The sequence below is a fragment of the Salmo trutta genome, chromosome 27 (assembly GCF_901001165.1).
Source record: "Salmo trutta chromosome 27, fSalTru1.1, whole genome shotgun sequence".
In the NCBI taxonomy this organism is placed as follows: domain Eukaryota; kingdom Metazoa; phylum Chordata; class Actinopteri; order Salmoniformes; family Salmonidae; genus Salmo; species Salmo trutta.
The window spans coordinates 22,792,862-22,805,711 of NC_042983.1; positions in this window are offsets into that span (position 1 = coordinate 22,792,862).

A 12,850-nucleotide genomic window follows, 5' to 3' on the forward strand; every position below is an offset into this window, starting at 1 on the left:
TAGGGGTTAGGGTTAGGGGTTAGGGTTAAGGTTAGAGTTAAGTTTAGGAGTTAGGTTAAAGGGTTAAGGTTAGAGTTAGGGGAAGGGGAAGGGTTAGCTAACATGCTAAGTAGTTGCAAAGTAGCTAAAAAGTAGTAAGTCGTTGAAAGTTTGCTAATTATCTAAAATGCTAAAGTTGTCTGTGATGAGATTCAAACTCATAACCTTTGGATCGTTAGACATTTGTGTTATACTGTATGCCCACCCCTCCACCCTACTTTTGTTTTTGCCTTAAATAACCATTTGTCTTATATAACCATACCAAACATAACATATTATACCCATTTGAGTGTCCCGGATTTACATGTACTAGTCTATGAGATCAGGCTGAGCACAGACACGAACAGAGTAATAGGTCATTGTAGTTATGAGTGTGAGTGTTAGAGAGGGATTGGAGGAGTTCACTGTGGGTCAATGCAGAGCTAAGGATGAAGGATTTTTGTGGCATGACATAAAACCAGAAACCACAGCTCAGAGGAAACCTCTGAGGGTCATAATGGCTGGTCCCATTAAACCTGGGCGAGGGGGAGTTCGAGCAGACCTCAGAGGACAGGAGCTGTCATGGTGTTAAGGACAGTAGATGAATCACCGCACTTTTTTGCTCTTGTTCCCTGAGTGTGTGTGTGTGTGTGTGTGTGTGTGTGTGTATGTGTGTATGTGTGTGTGTGTGTGTGTGTGACAGAGGTAGAAAGTGATGAAATACAGAATTGTGCGTTCGTTTGTTGTAGCTTTCTATTATTGTAATAGATCATTTTCATCCCTAGCTTTTTAAGAATGAGGCAAGATGAAGTCAAATTTCTCAAACAACAATTTCTCATTCCCTTGTAAAAGAGCAATGGTGCAAGCGCTCTGATCTAGAAGCCAGTGAAAACGAGAGGATTTACAGCTAGTAAGTTCAGCTCAGGAAAGCCCCATGGCAGCACTTTGGAGTGTAGCATTGTGTTTTGATATCCTCATTTCCTTTGACAGTGTCTCCCGCATTCCGACAGAGTAGATAAAGCAGTACTGGGAAGAGCTGGTGGGGCTTTCAGAGTCAGTTTCATTTTTCTGCTCAGGCACAGGGCGGGCATCCTATGAAGTGTTTATCTCAGGAGTGCCTGATTTACCTCTGAACGGTGTCAAATGTGAGAGAAAGTAAGATCCGGGTGCTCTTTTACCGTTGTATGGATATCTCTCTTTTTTCACAGAGCTGTGAAAGAGAGGCCCTGAGCCTGAGGAAGAAAAGCCTTGCCAATGAGAACCTTATTCCAGTCAGAGAGATACTATCAACATTTGTGTTGACACATACCCTACTGCTTCAGTCAGGATAGCAACACGGCTGGGGACTGTTGTCGTCTGTCTGAGACGGAGATTGGTTAAGCAGAATACATTTAGAGGTACATTGGGAAGAAAATCCTGCATGTATGAAAAAGCCCAACCTGTGGGATTGAATAGGTTCAGCTGTCCCTGTGGTGTTCTTGTAATTACTGTAAGGTGATGCAAAGGAACATACAGTATACAGTGGGGCAAAAAAGTATTTAGTCAGCCACCAATTGTGCAAGTTCTCCCACTTAAAAACATGAGAGAGGCCTGTAATTTTCATCATAGGTACACTTCAACTATGACAGACAAAATTAGGAAAAAAAATCCAGAAAATCACATTGTAGAATTTTTTATGAATATACACAGCTCAAAAAAATAAAGGGAACACTTAAACAACACAATGTAACTCCAAGTCAATCACACTTCTGTGAAATCAAACTGTCCACTTAGGAAGCAACACTGATTGACAATAAATTTCACATGCTGTTGTGCAAATGGAGTAGACAACAGGTGGACATTATAGGCAATTAGCAAGACACCCCCAATAAAGGAGTGGTTCTGCAGGTGGGGACCACAGACCACTTCTCAGTTCCTATGCTTCCTGGCTGATGTTTTGGTCACTTTTGAATGCTGGCGGTGCTTTCACTCTAGTGGTAGCATGAGACGGAGTCTACAACCCACACAAGTCAAGTGGCTCAGGTAGTGCAGCTCATCCAGGATGGCACATCAATGCGAGCTGTGGCAAGAAGGCTTGCTGTGTCTGTCAGCGTAGTGTCCAGAGCATGGAGGCGCTACCAGGAGACAGGCCAGTACATCAGGAGACGTGGAGGAGGCCGTAGGAGGGCAACAACCCAGCAGCAGGACCGCTACCTCCTCCTTTGTGCAAGGAGGAGCAGGAGAAGCACTGCCAGAGCCCTGCAAAATGACCTCCAGCAGGCCACAAATGTGCATGTGTCTGCTCAAACAGTCAGAAACAGACTCCATGAGGGTGGTATGAGGACCCGACGTCCACAGGTGGCGGTTGTACTTACAGCCCAACACCGTGCAGGACGTTTGGCATTTGCCAGAGAACACCAAGATTGGCAAATTCGCCACTGGCACCCTGTGCTCTTCACAGATGAAAGCAGGTTCACACTGAGCACATTTTATTTTTATTTATTTATTTTATTTCACCTTTATTTAACCAGGTAGGCAAGTTGAGAACAAGTTCTCATTTACAATTGCGACCTGGCCAAGATAAAGCAAAGCAGTTCGACAACATACAAAAACACAGAGTTACACATGGAGTAAAACAACATACAATCAATGATGCAGTAGAAAAAAATAAGACTATATACAATGTGAGCAAATGATGTGAGATAATGGAGGTAAAGGCAAAAAAATGCCATGGTGGCAAAGTAAATAAAGTATGGCAAGAAAAAACACTGGAATGGTAGATTTGTAGTTTGAAGAAAGTTAAAAGTTAAAATATAAATAATATGGTGCAAAGGAGCAAAATAAATAAAATAAATAAATACAGTAGGGGAAAAGGTAGTAGTTTGGGCTCAATTAAAGATGGGCTATGTACAGGTGCAGAGATCTGTGAGCTGCTCTGACAGCTGGTGCTTAAAGCTAGTGAGGGAGTGACAGACGTGACAGAGTCTGGAGACGCGTGGAGAACGTTCTGCTGCCTGCAACATCCTCCAGCATGACCGGTTTGGTGGTGGGTCAGTCATGGTGTGGGGTGGCATTTCTTTGGGGGGCCGCACAGCCCTCCATGTGCTCGCCAGAGGTAGCCTGACTGCCATTAGGTACCGAGATGAGATCCTCAGACCCCTTGTGAGACCATATGCTGGTGCGGTTGGCCCTGGGTTCCTCCTAATGCAAGACAATGCTAGACCTCATGTGGCTGGAGTGTGTCAGCAGTTCCTGCAAGAGGAAGGCATTGATGCTATGGACTGGCCCGCCCGTTCCCCAGACCTGAATCCAATTGAGCACATCTGGGACATCATTTCTCGCTCCATCCACCAACGCCACGTTGCACCACAGACTGTCCAGGAGTTGGCGGATGCTTTAGTCCAGGTCTGGGAGGAGATCCCTCAGGAGACCATCCGCCACCTCATCAGGAGCATGCCCAGGCGTTGTAGGGAGGTCATACAGGCACGTGGAGGCCACACACACTACTGAGCCTCATTTTGACTTGTTTTAAGGACATTACATCAAAGTTGGATCAGCCTGTAGTGTGGTTTTCCACTTTAATTTTGAGTGTGACTCCAAATCCAGACCTCCATGGGTTGATAAATTGGATTTCCATTGATTATTTTTGTGTGATTTTGTTGTCAGCACATTCAACTATGTAAAGAAAAAAGTATTTAATAAGATTATTTCTTTCATTCAGATCTAGGATGTGTTGTTTAAGTGTTCCCTTCATTTTTTGAGCAGTATATTTGCAAATTATGGTGGAAAATAAGTATTTGGTCAATAATAAAAGTTTCTCAATACTTTGTTATATACCCTTTGTTGGCAATGACACAGGTCAAATGTTTTCTGTAAGTCTTCACAAGGTTTTCACACACTGTTGCTGGTATTTTGGCCCATTCCTCCACGCAGATCTCCTCTAGAGCAGTGATGTTTTGGGGCTGTCGCTGGGCAACACGGACTTTCAACTCCCTCCAAAGATTTTCTATGTGGTTGAGATCTGGATACTGGCTAGGCCACTCCAGGACCTTGAAATGCTTCTTACAAAGCCACTCCTTCGGTGTGTTTGGGATCATTGTCATGCTGAAAGACCCAGCCACGTTTCATCTTCAATGCCCTTGCTGATGGTAGGCTTTGTTACTTTGGTCCCAGTTCTCTGCAGGTCATTCTCTAGGTCCCCCCGTGTGGTTCTGGGATTTTTGCTCACTGTTCTTGTGATCTTTTTGACCCCACGGGGTGAGATCTTGCGTGGAGCCCCAGATCGAGGGAGATTATCAGTGGTCTTGTATGTCTTCCATTTCCTAATAATTGCTCCCACAGTTGATTTCAAACAGGTGCCATTAATACAGGTACCGAGTGGAGGACAGAGGAGCCTCTTAACGAAGAAGTTACAGGTCTGTGAGAGCCAGAAATCTTGCTTGTTTGTAGGTGACCAAATACTTATTTTCCACCATAATTTGCAAATAAATTCATAAAAAATCCTACAATGTGATTTTCTGGATTCTTTTTTCTCATTTTGTCTGTCATAGTTGACGTGTACCTATGATGAGTGGGAGAACTTGCACAATTGGTGGCTGACTAAATACTTTTTTGCCCCACTGTATATCCAAGAATGGACAATATTTTTTATTCTCGTCTACCTTAATCCTGATAATAGAAACACATGGCCTATCTATTTACCTAGCATGCCACACTAAGGGATGCCCTGGTCGGTCGATTTCTGATCACAGAGCCCCAGGGGGCTACCAACTAATGATGAACCTGCTTTATTCAGATTCTACTGAATAAAGCCTACGTTGGTGTGACGTTCAAAGACCTTCAGCCATACAGACGGGTTGTCATGGAAACCAATTGCTACACCTGTCTTCGCATATTATAGGTTTGACAAAACAGTGCCTCGTGTCATTCAGTGTACCAATACCTCTACAGTGAGGGAAAAAATATTTGATCCCCTGCTGATTTTGTATGTTTGCCACTGACAAAGAAATGATCAGTCTAGAATTGTAATGGTAGGTTTATTTGAACAGTGAGAGACAGAATAACAACAACAAAAAAATCCAGAAAAACGCATGTCAAAAATGTTATAAATTGATTTGCATTTTAATGAGGGAAATAAGTATTTGACCCCCTCTCAATCGCAAAGATTTCTGGCTCCCAGGTGTCTTTTATACAGGTAACGAACTGAGATTAGGAGCACACTCTTAAAGGGAGTGCTCCTAACCGCAGCTTGTTACCTGTAAAAAAAAGACACCTATCCACAGAAGCAATCAATCAGATTCCAAACTCTCCACCATGGCCAAGACCAAAGAGCTCTCCAAGGATGTCAGGGACAAGATTGTAGACCTACACAAGGCTGAAATGGGCTACAAGACCATCACCAAGCAGCTTGGTGAGAAGCTGACAACAGTTGGTGTGATTATTTGCAAATGGAAGAAACACAAAAGAACTGTCAATCTCCCTCGGGCTGGGGCTCAATGCAAGATCTCACCTCGTGGAGTTGCAATGATCATGAGAACGGTGAGGAATCAGCCCAGAACTACACGGGAGGATCTTGTCAATGATCTCAAGGCAGCTGGAACCATAGTCACCAAGAAAACAATTGGTAACACACTACACCGTGAAGGACTGAAATCCTGCAGCGCCTGCAAGATCCCCCTGCTCAAGAAAGCACATATACATGTCCGTCTGAAGTCTGCCATTGAACATCTGAATGATTCAGAGGACAACTGGGTGAAAGTGTTGTGGTCAGATGAGACCAAAATGGAGCTCTTTGGCATCAACTCAACTCGCCGTGTTTGGAGGAGGAGGAATGCTGCCTATGACCCCACGAACACCATCCCCACCGTCAAACATGGAGGTGGAAACATTATGCTTGAGGGTGTTTTTCTGCTAAGGGGACAGGACAACTTCACCGCATCAAAGGGACGATGGACGGGGCCATGTACTGTCAAATCTTGGGTGAGAACCTCCTTCCCTCAGCCAGGGCATTGAAAATGGGTCGTGAATGGGTATTCCAGCATGACAATGACCCAAAACACACGGCCAAGGGAACAAAGGAGTGGCTCAAGAAGAAGCACATTAAGGTCCTGGAGTGGCCTAGCCAGTCTCAAGACCTTAATCCCATAGAAAATCTGTGGAGGGAGCTGAAGGTTCGAGATGCCAAACGTCAGCCTCGAAACCTTAATGACTTGGAGAAGATCTGCAAAGAGGAGTGGGACAAAATCCCTCCTGAGATGTATGCAAATCTGGTGGCCAACTACAAGAAACGTCTGACCTCTGTGATTGCCAACAAGGGTTTTGCCATCAAGTACTAAGTCATGTTTTGCAAAGGGGTCAAATACTTATTTCCCTCATTAAAATGGAAATCATTTTATAAAATGTTTTACATGCGTTTTTCTGGATTTTTTTGTTGTTATTCTGTCTCTCACTGTTCAAATAAACCTACCATTAAAATTATAGACTGATCATTTCTTTGTCAGTGTGCAAACGTACAAAATCAGCAGGGGATCAAATACTTTTTTCCCCTCACTGTATATGTGGTGTACGTCATATCGATATACATATGCCATTTCTGAATATCTAAAGTGAGGGCAACAGGATTTTCAAATGATAATAACCTACTGTGCATTGATAATGATAAGACAGCATACACTGCTACTACATCATTGCAATTCCTTCTTTCATTGAGCATGGAGTGGAACATCCCATATGATAGCTAGACATCTAAAGAATAAAACCCATATGATATGTGTTTCTTGTCTGTTCTCTGTGGTCTGTCTATCCTCTGGGTGCAGCGGCTTATTGCTCTAAGTGATTAATCAGACCCTGCTTCCTGATTCCAGGGACTTGCAGGGGGAAAGATGTGCCAATGGTAATTGCTCTGTATGGGAGATAGGTTGAGGGAGCCCCAGCACCCTAATATACTGATAGAAGTTGTCATCCGCCACTTTGAAAATGTATCATTGAAATATAAAGGTAACTGTGAAAATAAAGGAAACATCGATATAAAGTGTCTTAATATGGCGTTGGGCCACCACGAGCTGCCAGAACAGCTTCAATGCACCTTTTCATAGATTCTACAAGTGTCTGGAACTTTATTGTAGAAATGCTACACCATTTGTCCGTGATAAATTCCATAATTTGATGTTTTGTTGATGGTGGCTGGTGTGGCCCAGTCAGATCAGTCCAGAGTTCCCTGCCCCCCTCCTCTAATCTGCAGCATCTCACTAAACCCATCTATGATTTAGTTGGTCCTATTTTTAGACTTCATATGATTTATTTACTGAGACCAGGGAAGACAGCCAAGTCACGTGACCTGAATTCCACTTTCCAAATACAATGGGGGATGCCAAATGCTATAAACAACTCTAATTGAATATATCCAATAACTGAGAGAGGAACATAAACTGAAATCTATCAATGCCTCAATTTATATCTAGGGATGTTTTGTTGGGAGCAGTGCCTGGAGCACAAGGGGTCACAATCTATTTTTACCATTATAAAAAACCTCTACCGTTAGATGTTGCTTGTATCTATTTGGAACTCCCTGTACAATACATTTTATTGTATCAAATTGTGTCAGAATGTATGATGATAAACACTAGGGACACAGAACAGTGAAAAAGACCCCTCTTTTCTGAGCAGCAAGTGAGTCAGGATTTGGACAGTTGGAGATGTTTGTGTTGCAGGGAAGCAAATCGACAGGTTGACACAATGAGGCACTACATGAAATGGTACATTTACGGGTTGAACACTCCAGTGCACAAGTCTGAAAACGAACCCTTTCTGGAAATTTGCAGGGTCATTTTCCATTTGGAAGACCCATTGTGACCAAGCTTTAACTTCCTGACTGATGTCTTGAGATGTTGCTTCAATATATGCACATAATTTTCCTGCCTCATGATGCCATCTATTGTGTGAAGTGCACCAGTCCCTCCTTCAGCAAAGCACCCCCACAACATGATGCTGCCACCCCCATGCTTCATGGTTGGGATGGTGTTGTTCGGCTTGCAAGCCTCCCCCTTTTTCCTCCAAACATAACGATGGTCATTATGACCAAACAGTTCTATTTTTGTTTCATCAGACCAGAGGACATTTCTCAAAAAAAAAACATATTTGTCCCCATGTGTAGTTTTATGGCGGTTTTGGAGCAGTGGCTTCTTCCTTGCTGAGCGGCCTTTCAGGTTATGTCGATATAGGACTCGCTTTACTGTGGATATAGATACTTTTGCACCTGTTTCCTCCAGCATCTTCACAAGGTCCTTTGCAGTTGTTCAGGGATTGATTTGCACTTTTCACACCAAAGTACGTTCATCTCTAGGAGACAGAACGCGTCTCCTTCCTGAGTGGTATGACGGCTGCGTGGTCCCATGGTGTTTATACTTACGTACTATTGTTTGTACAGATGAACGTGGTACCTTCAGGTGTTTGGAAATGGCTCCCAGTAATGAACCAGACTTGTGGAGGTCTACTTTTTTTTCTGAGGTCTTGGCTGATTTCTTTTGATTTTCCCATGATGTCAAGCAAAGAGGCACTGAGGTTGAAGGTAGGCCTTGAAATACATCCACAGGTACACTCAAATTATGTCAATTAGCCTATCAGAAGCTTCTGAAGCCATAACATAATTTCCTGGAATTTTCCAAGCTGTTTAAAGGCACAGTCAACTTAGTGTATGTAAACTTCTGACCCACTGGAATTGTGATACAGTGAATTATAAGTGAAATAATCTGTCTGTAATCAATAGTTGGAAAAATGACTTGTGTCATGCACAAAGTAGATGTCCTAACCGACTTGCCAAAACTATAGTTAGTTAACAAGAAATTTGTGGAGTGGTTTAAAAATGAGTTTTAATGACTCCAACCTAAGTGTATGTAAACTTCTGACTTCAATTGTAGCTAGTGGTTCAGTAAATCCCCAGAAATGATCACACATGTCCACCCGCTTGCCAGGACACATCTTGAAATTCCAGTGCACACCTTTGACATCAGTTGCAATTTTTTTGCTTTTACCTCCCTTATCTCACCTCATTTGCTCACATTGTATATAGTCTTATTTTTTATTTTTTATTTTTTATTTTTCTACTGTATTATTGACTGTATGTTGTTTACTCCATGTGTAACTCTGTGTTGTTGTATGTTGTCGAACTGCTTTGCTTTATCTTGGCCAGGTCGCAATTGTAAATGAGAACTTGTTCTCAACTTGCCTACCTGGTTAAATAAAGGTGAAATAAATAAAAATAAATAAATCTCCATCCACGTCCGTCCAAGTCTCTCCCATAAATGTCAGTAAATGGCCGTGGACCTGCTCAAGGTTGCGCACACTTATTCGATCCACTGAATGCTAATGCTAGTCTTTGCTAGATTGTGTTTTTAATACAGCAGTGACTAAAGCACTGCTGTAAAGCTAAAATTACTTTTAATTATTGCTATTATTAATATCACACATCAAGGTTCCTACACCTTTTCTGAAATAAAATTCAAGCACCACTATCAAGGTTTTTACAGGGCATCGCTATACTAATACAACTCTTAGTTCCTTGAGTAAAACACACAAAGACACTTCTTGAAGGATCACAATTCATTCTAGTAAAGCAGGAGAAAGCGGGTAATAGCATCTGCATTTAGACTAAGCATGTTATTTTCAGTAAAACAGTCAATGCAATTCTGATACAGAGGCAATTAGTGTTCCAACAAAGTGTAGTAATTGGTGATTAATGGAACTACAGAGGCTACAGCAACCACTTTAGACCAGGTGGGTGGAATTCAATGTCTGTTTTCATTCTACTCTTCTAGACACAAATATATAACTTCAGACTTGTAAGAGGGCCATGAATGCACTTTGTATTCCAGGGACCAGAAGTAATACAGGAGTAATAAACCTAGTGTTACACAAAAAAACTACTTTTACAAAAAGGCTTACCCGCTTTCTCCTTTGGCGACCCTTCTTTGCATGGATCTCTAAGATTGTGTCCCCTATGTTCTCAGATAAACCTGAGAGATACTCCCTCCTCACATTCTCGTAATAGGTGGCACAAGAACCTGCAATGGATATAAGCACAAGGTTAATTTTATGTTGTTTTGGTGGCCAGGCCACCGGTGCAGAGCCTTGCTATCAAATGCATGAAGAGCATTAAGCATACCTTTGATAGTACCACTATTTTTCAGTATTTGAATGAACATTAACATCCGGTGACGTGTTCGTGCTTGTCACGATTGTCGTAAGGAGTGGACCAAAACGCAGCGGGAAAATGTATACTCATCTTCTTTTTTATTTGAAGAAGGAAAAACTAAATAAACACGTATACAAAACAAACGACTCCAAACAGTCCCGTCAGGTGCAACAAACACTAAACCAGGAAATAATTACCCACAAACCCCCATAGAACAAACACCCCTATAAATAGGACCTTCAATCAGAGGCAACGAGAAGCAGCTGCCTCCAATTGAAGGTCAACCCAATAAACACCACATAGAAATAGACCAACTAGAAATAACATAGAAATACACTAACATAGAACATAACCCAAACAACCCCGAAACACCCTAAACAAACACCCCCTGCCACGCCCTGACCAAACTACAATAACAAACAGCCCCTTTACTGGTCAGGACGTGACAGTGCTCTTTGACATCGCACAGACACTGTGTGTCAGAGAGATTGCAAGTCTACCTAATTGCCTTTGTAAAAATGTATGTCTTACTAGGTGTGAATGAATAATGCATCAGGGTTTGAATCGGGTTAGTTAGCTTGCTAGTTACCTAGCTAGTGTTAGCTAGATTATCACTAAAGATTGTAATGTGCAAAACCACTAAATATACCCCAATACATTGTATGGGCAACAACAGTTGTACAATAGTACAAAAAAAATGATAGAAGAGGCCTGTGGATTAAATGTAACAAAAACCCATGAACAGCTAGCCATCAACAACATAAGCTATAAGTAACTAGCTAGTAGGGAGAAATAGTAGGCTAGCTAGCGCCTAGTGTTGAGCTAGCTAACATCAGCAGTTAGCAATTAGCATGCAACCATTAGATACACATTTAATAAAAAGTAAACTTTTAAAATACATGTCATTAGTGTTGTTAATTTGTCCAAACGTTTATCACAGAAATAAAATAGAAATGCCATCTTGTTCTCATTAACCTACATACAAAGTTAGCTAACTTAGCTTGGCTACACTCATGAATGAGAAAATCTCACTTGTTTTTCACTTGGTCAAAACACTTACATTTTATATCAAAATGACCATAAAACTCATCACAGTTTAGATAAACATGTTATATCTAGATTTTGAAAGCGAAACCATGCTTATAAATGTTACAAACATGAAAACAGGATAAATAACTGGGCTTCTCTTCCAAAACATGAGGTAGAGAGGCACACGTCAGTGGCAGCTGAGAATTTATGCAACGTGCACAGTCCGGAAATTTCCAGAAACGTATTAATGCATAATTGTGAATTTATTTGGGAACACACAAGGGTTTAGGGATGGCCGGAAAGTCTACAGGAATCCGCACACTCGCATTGGGAAATTCCCACCCACGAAGAACCGTGCACCTCAAATTTCATGAGAATATAGCAGATCCAATTTCACTTAGAAACTCTGCTTTTCATGCAGTGATGTGTGGGTGTGTGAAATAAAGCACAATTGGCTCCTAGGCGCCAGTTGTCATGCTAGCAGAATGGAAAAGACTCTCCCTGCATGGCAGCCAAACCTTGGAAAGACAACTCACCACACTCATTCACTGGAACAGCAGCAGTGGGCCATGAGGCCAGGGGATAGAATAGTAGAATAGTGGTGAGGGGGTATGGGTATTGTGCTGGTCAGCGCCTCTCCCCTCCCTCCCCAATCCTCTCCCACCCTCCATCCCCTTATCACCCACCCCATAAATAAACTCACACGCATACTGAAAGATGAATGTTCAACAAATGGAAGAGAGAAAGGGGTGAGTGAGGGCCCAGGTTCAGAGGTTTATTGTGCAGACAGGGCCTCCATCCCCCCTCTGAGGGCAGTAATCATGGGCCCTGTCTGTAGGCCTGGGGGCCTGGGGGCCCGTGTCCAGGGGTGGCTGTCTCAATGGGATGTTATTTACTGGCTTGGCTCAAACCTCCTGCTGCCTCCTGCACTCCCATTGATCTTGTCCTGATCCGCCCCCACTGATGACTCGCCCCCCGTCTTCTCTTCTTCTGTCTTCTCCTCTCTTTTTTCCTTTCTATTTGGTCAATCCTGGGTGGCGGAAATGCAGACAGAGAGAGGCCTAGCGTTTCATCATCAGCTTACTGTAATTATACTCCTTAAAGCTACACTTGCATTGGTGGTGAGTCAACATTTGCATATCATGCATGGTAATGGACTCCATCGTGGAGTAATAGACTATATTTGTGGATGGATAGTAAATACATTCGCACTCATAGACTGAAGTGAAATTGCTCGTTATGGGGGGTGATATGATACATAGAGTTATGTTGGACAATCCTATTATTTCTCTCTACCATGCACTGGGCTATAGAGTAGCATGCCTGCCCACGGGCCAGTTATATAGTAGCATGTCTGTGCATGGGTCAGTGAATGATTGATGCCTAGCCACTGCATGGTCAGCACATGTTCAGTGCAGAATGAAGCTTCAATATGTGGTGTACATGTTGACTGCATCCTTGTCATGTGTGTCTGTTCTGTATTCTGGGTGAAAACAGATGTGCCCAATGATGTATATAAACCCTGGATTGTTGATGCTATATATTGGCCAATGAGAGGCTTCGAATGACTCCCCAGGCGCAATCCTCCATAGTAATGAATGGAATTCAACAGTAGTTCAAATAAATGTTTAAAGG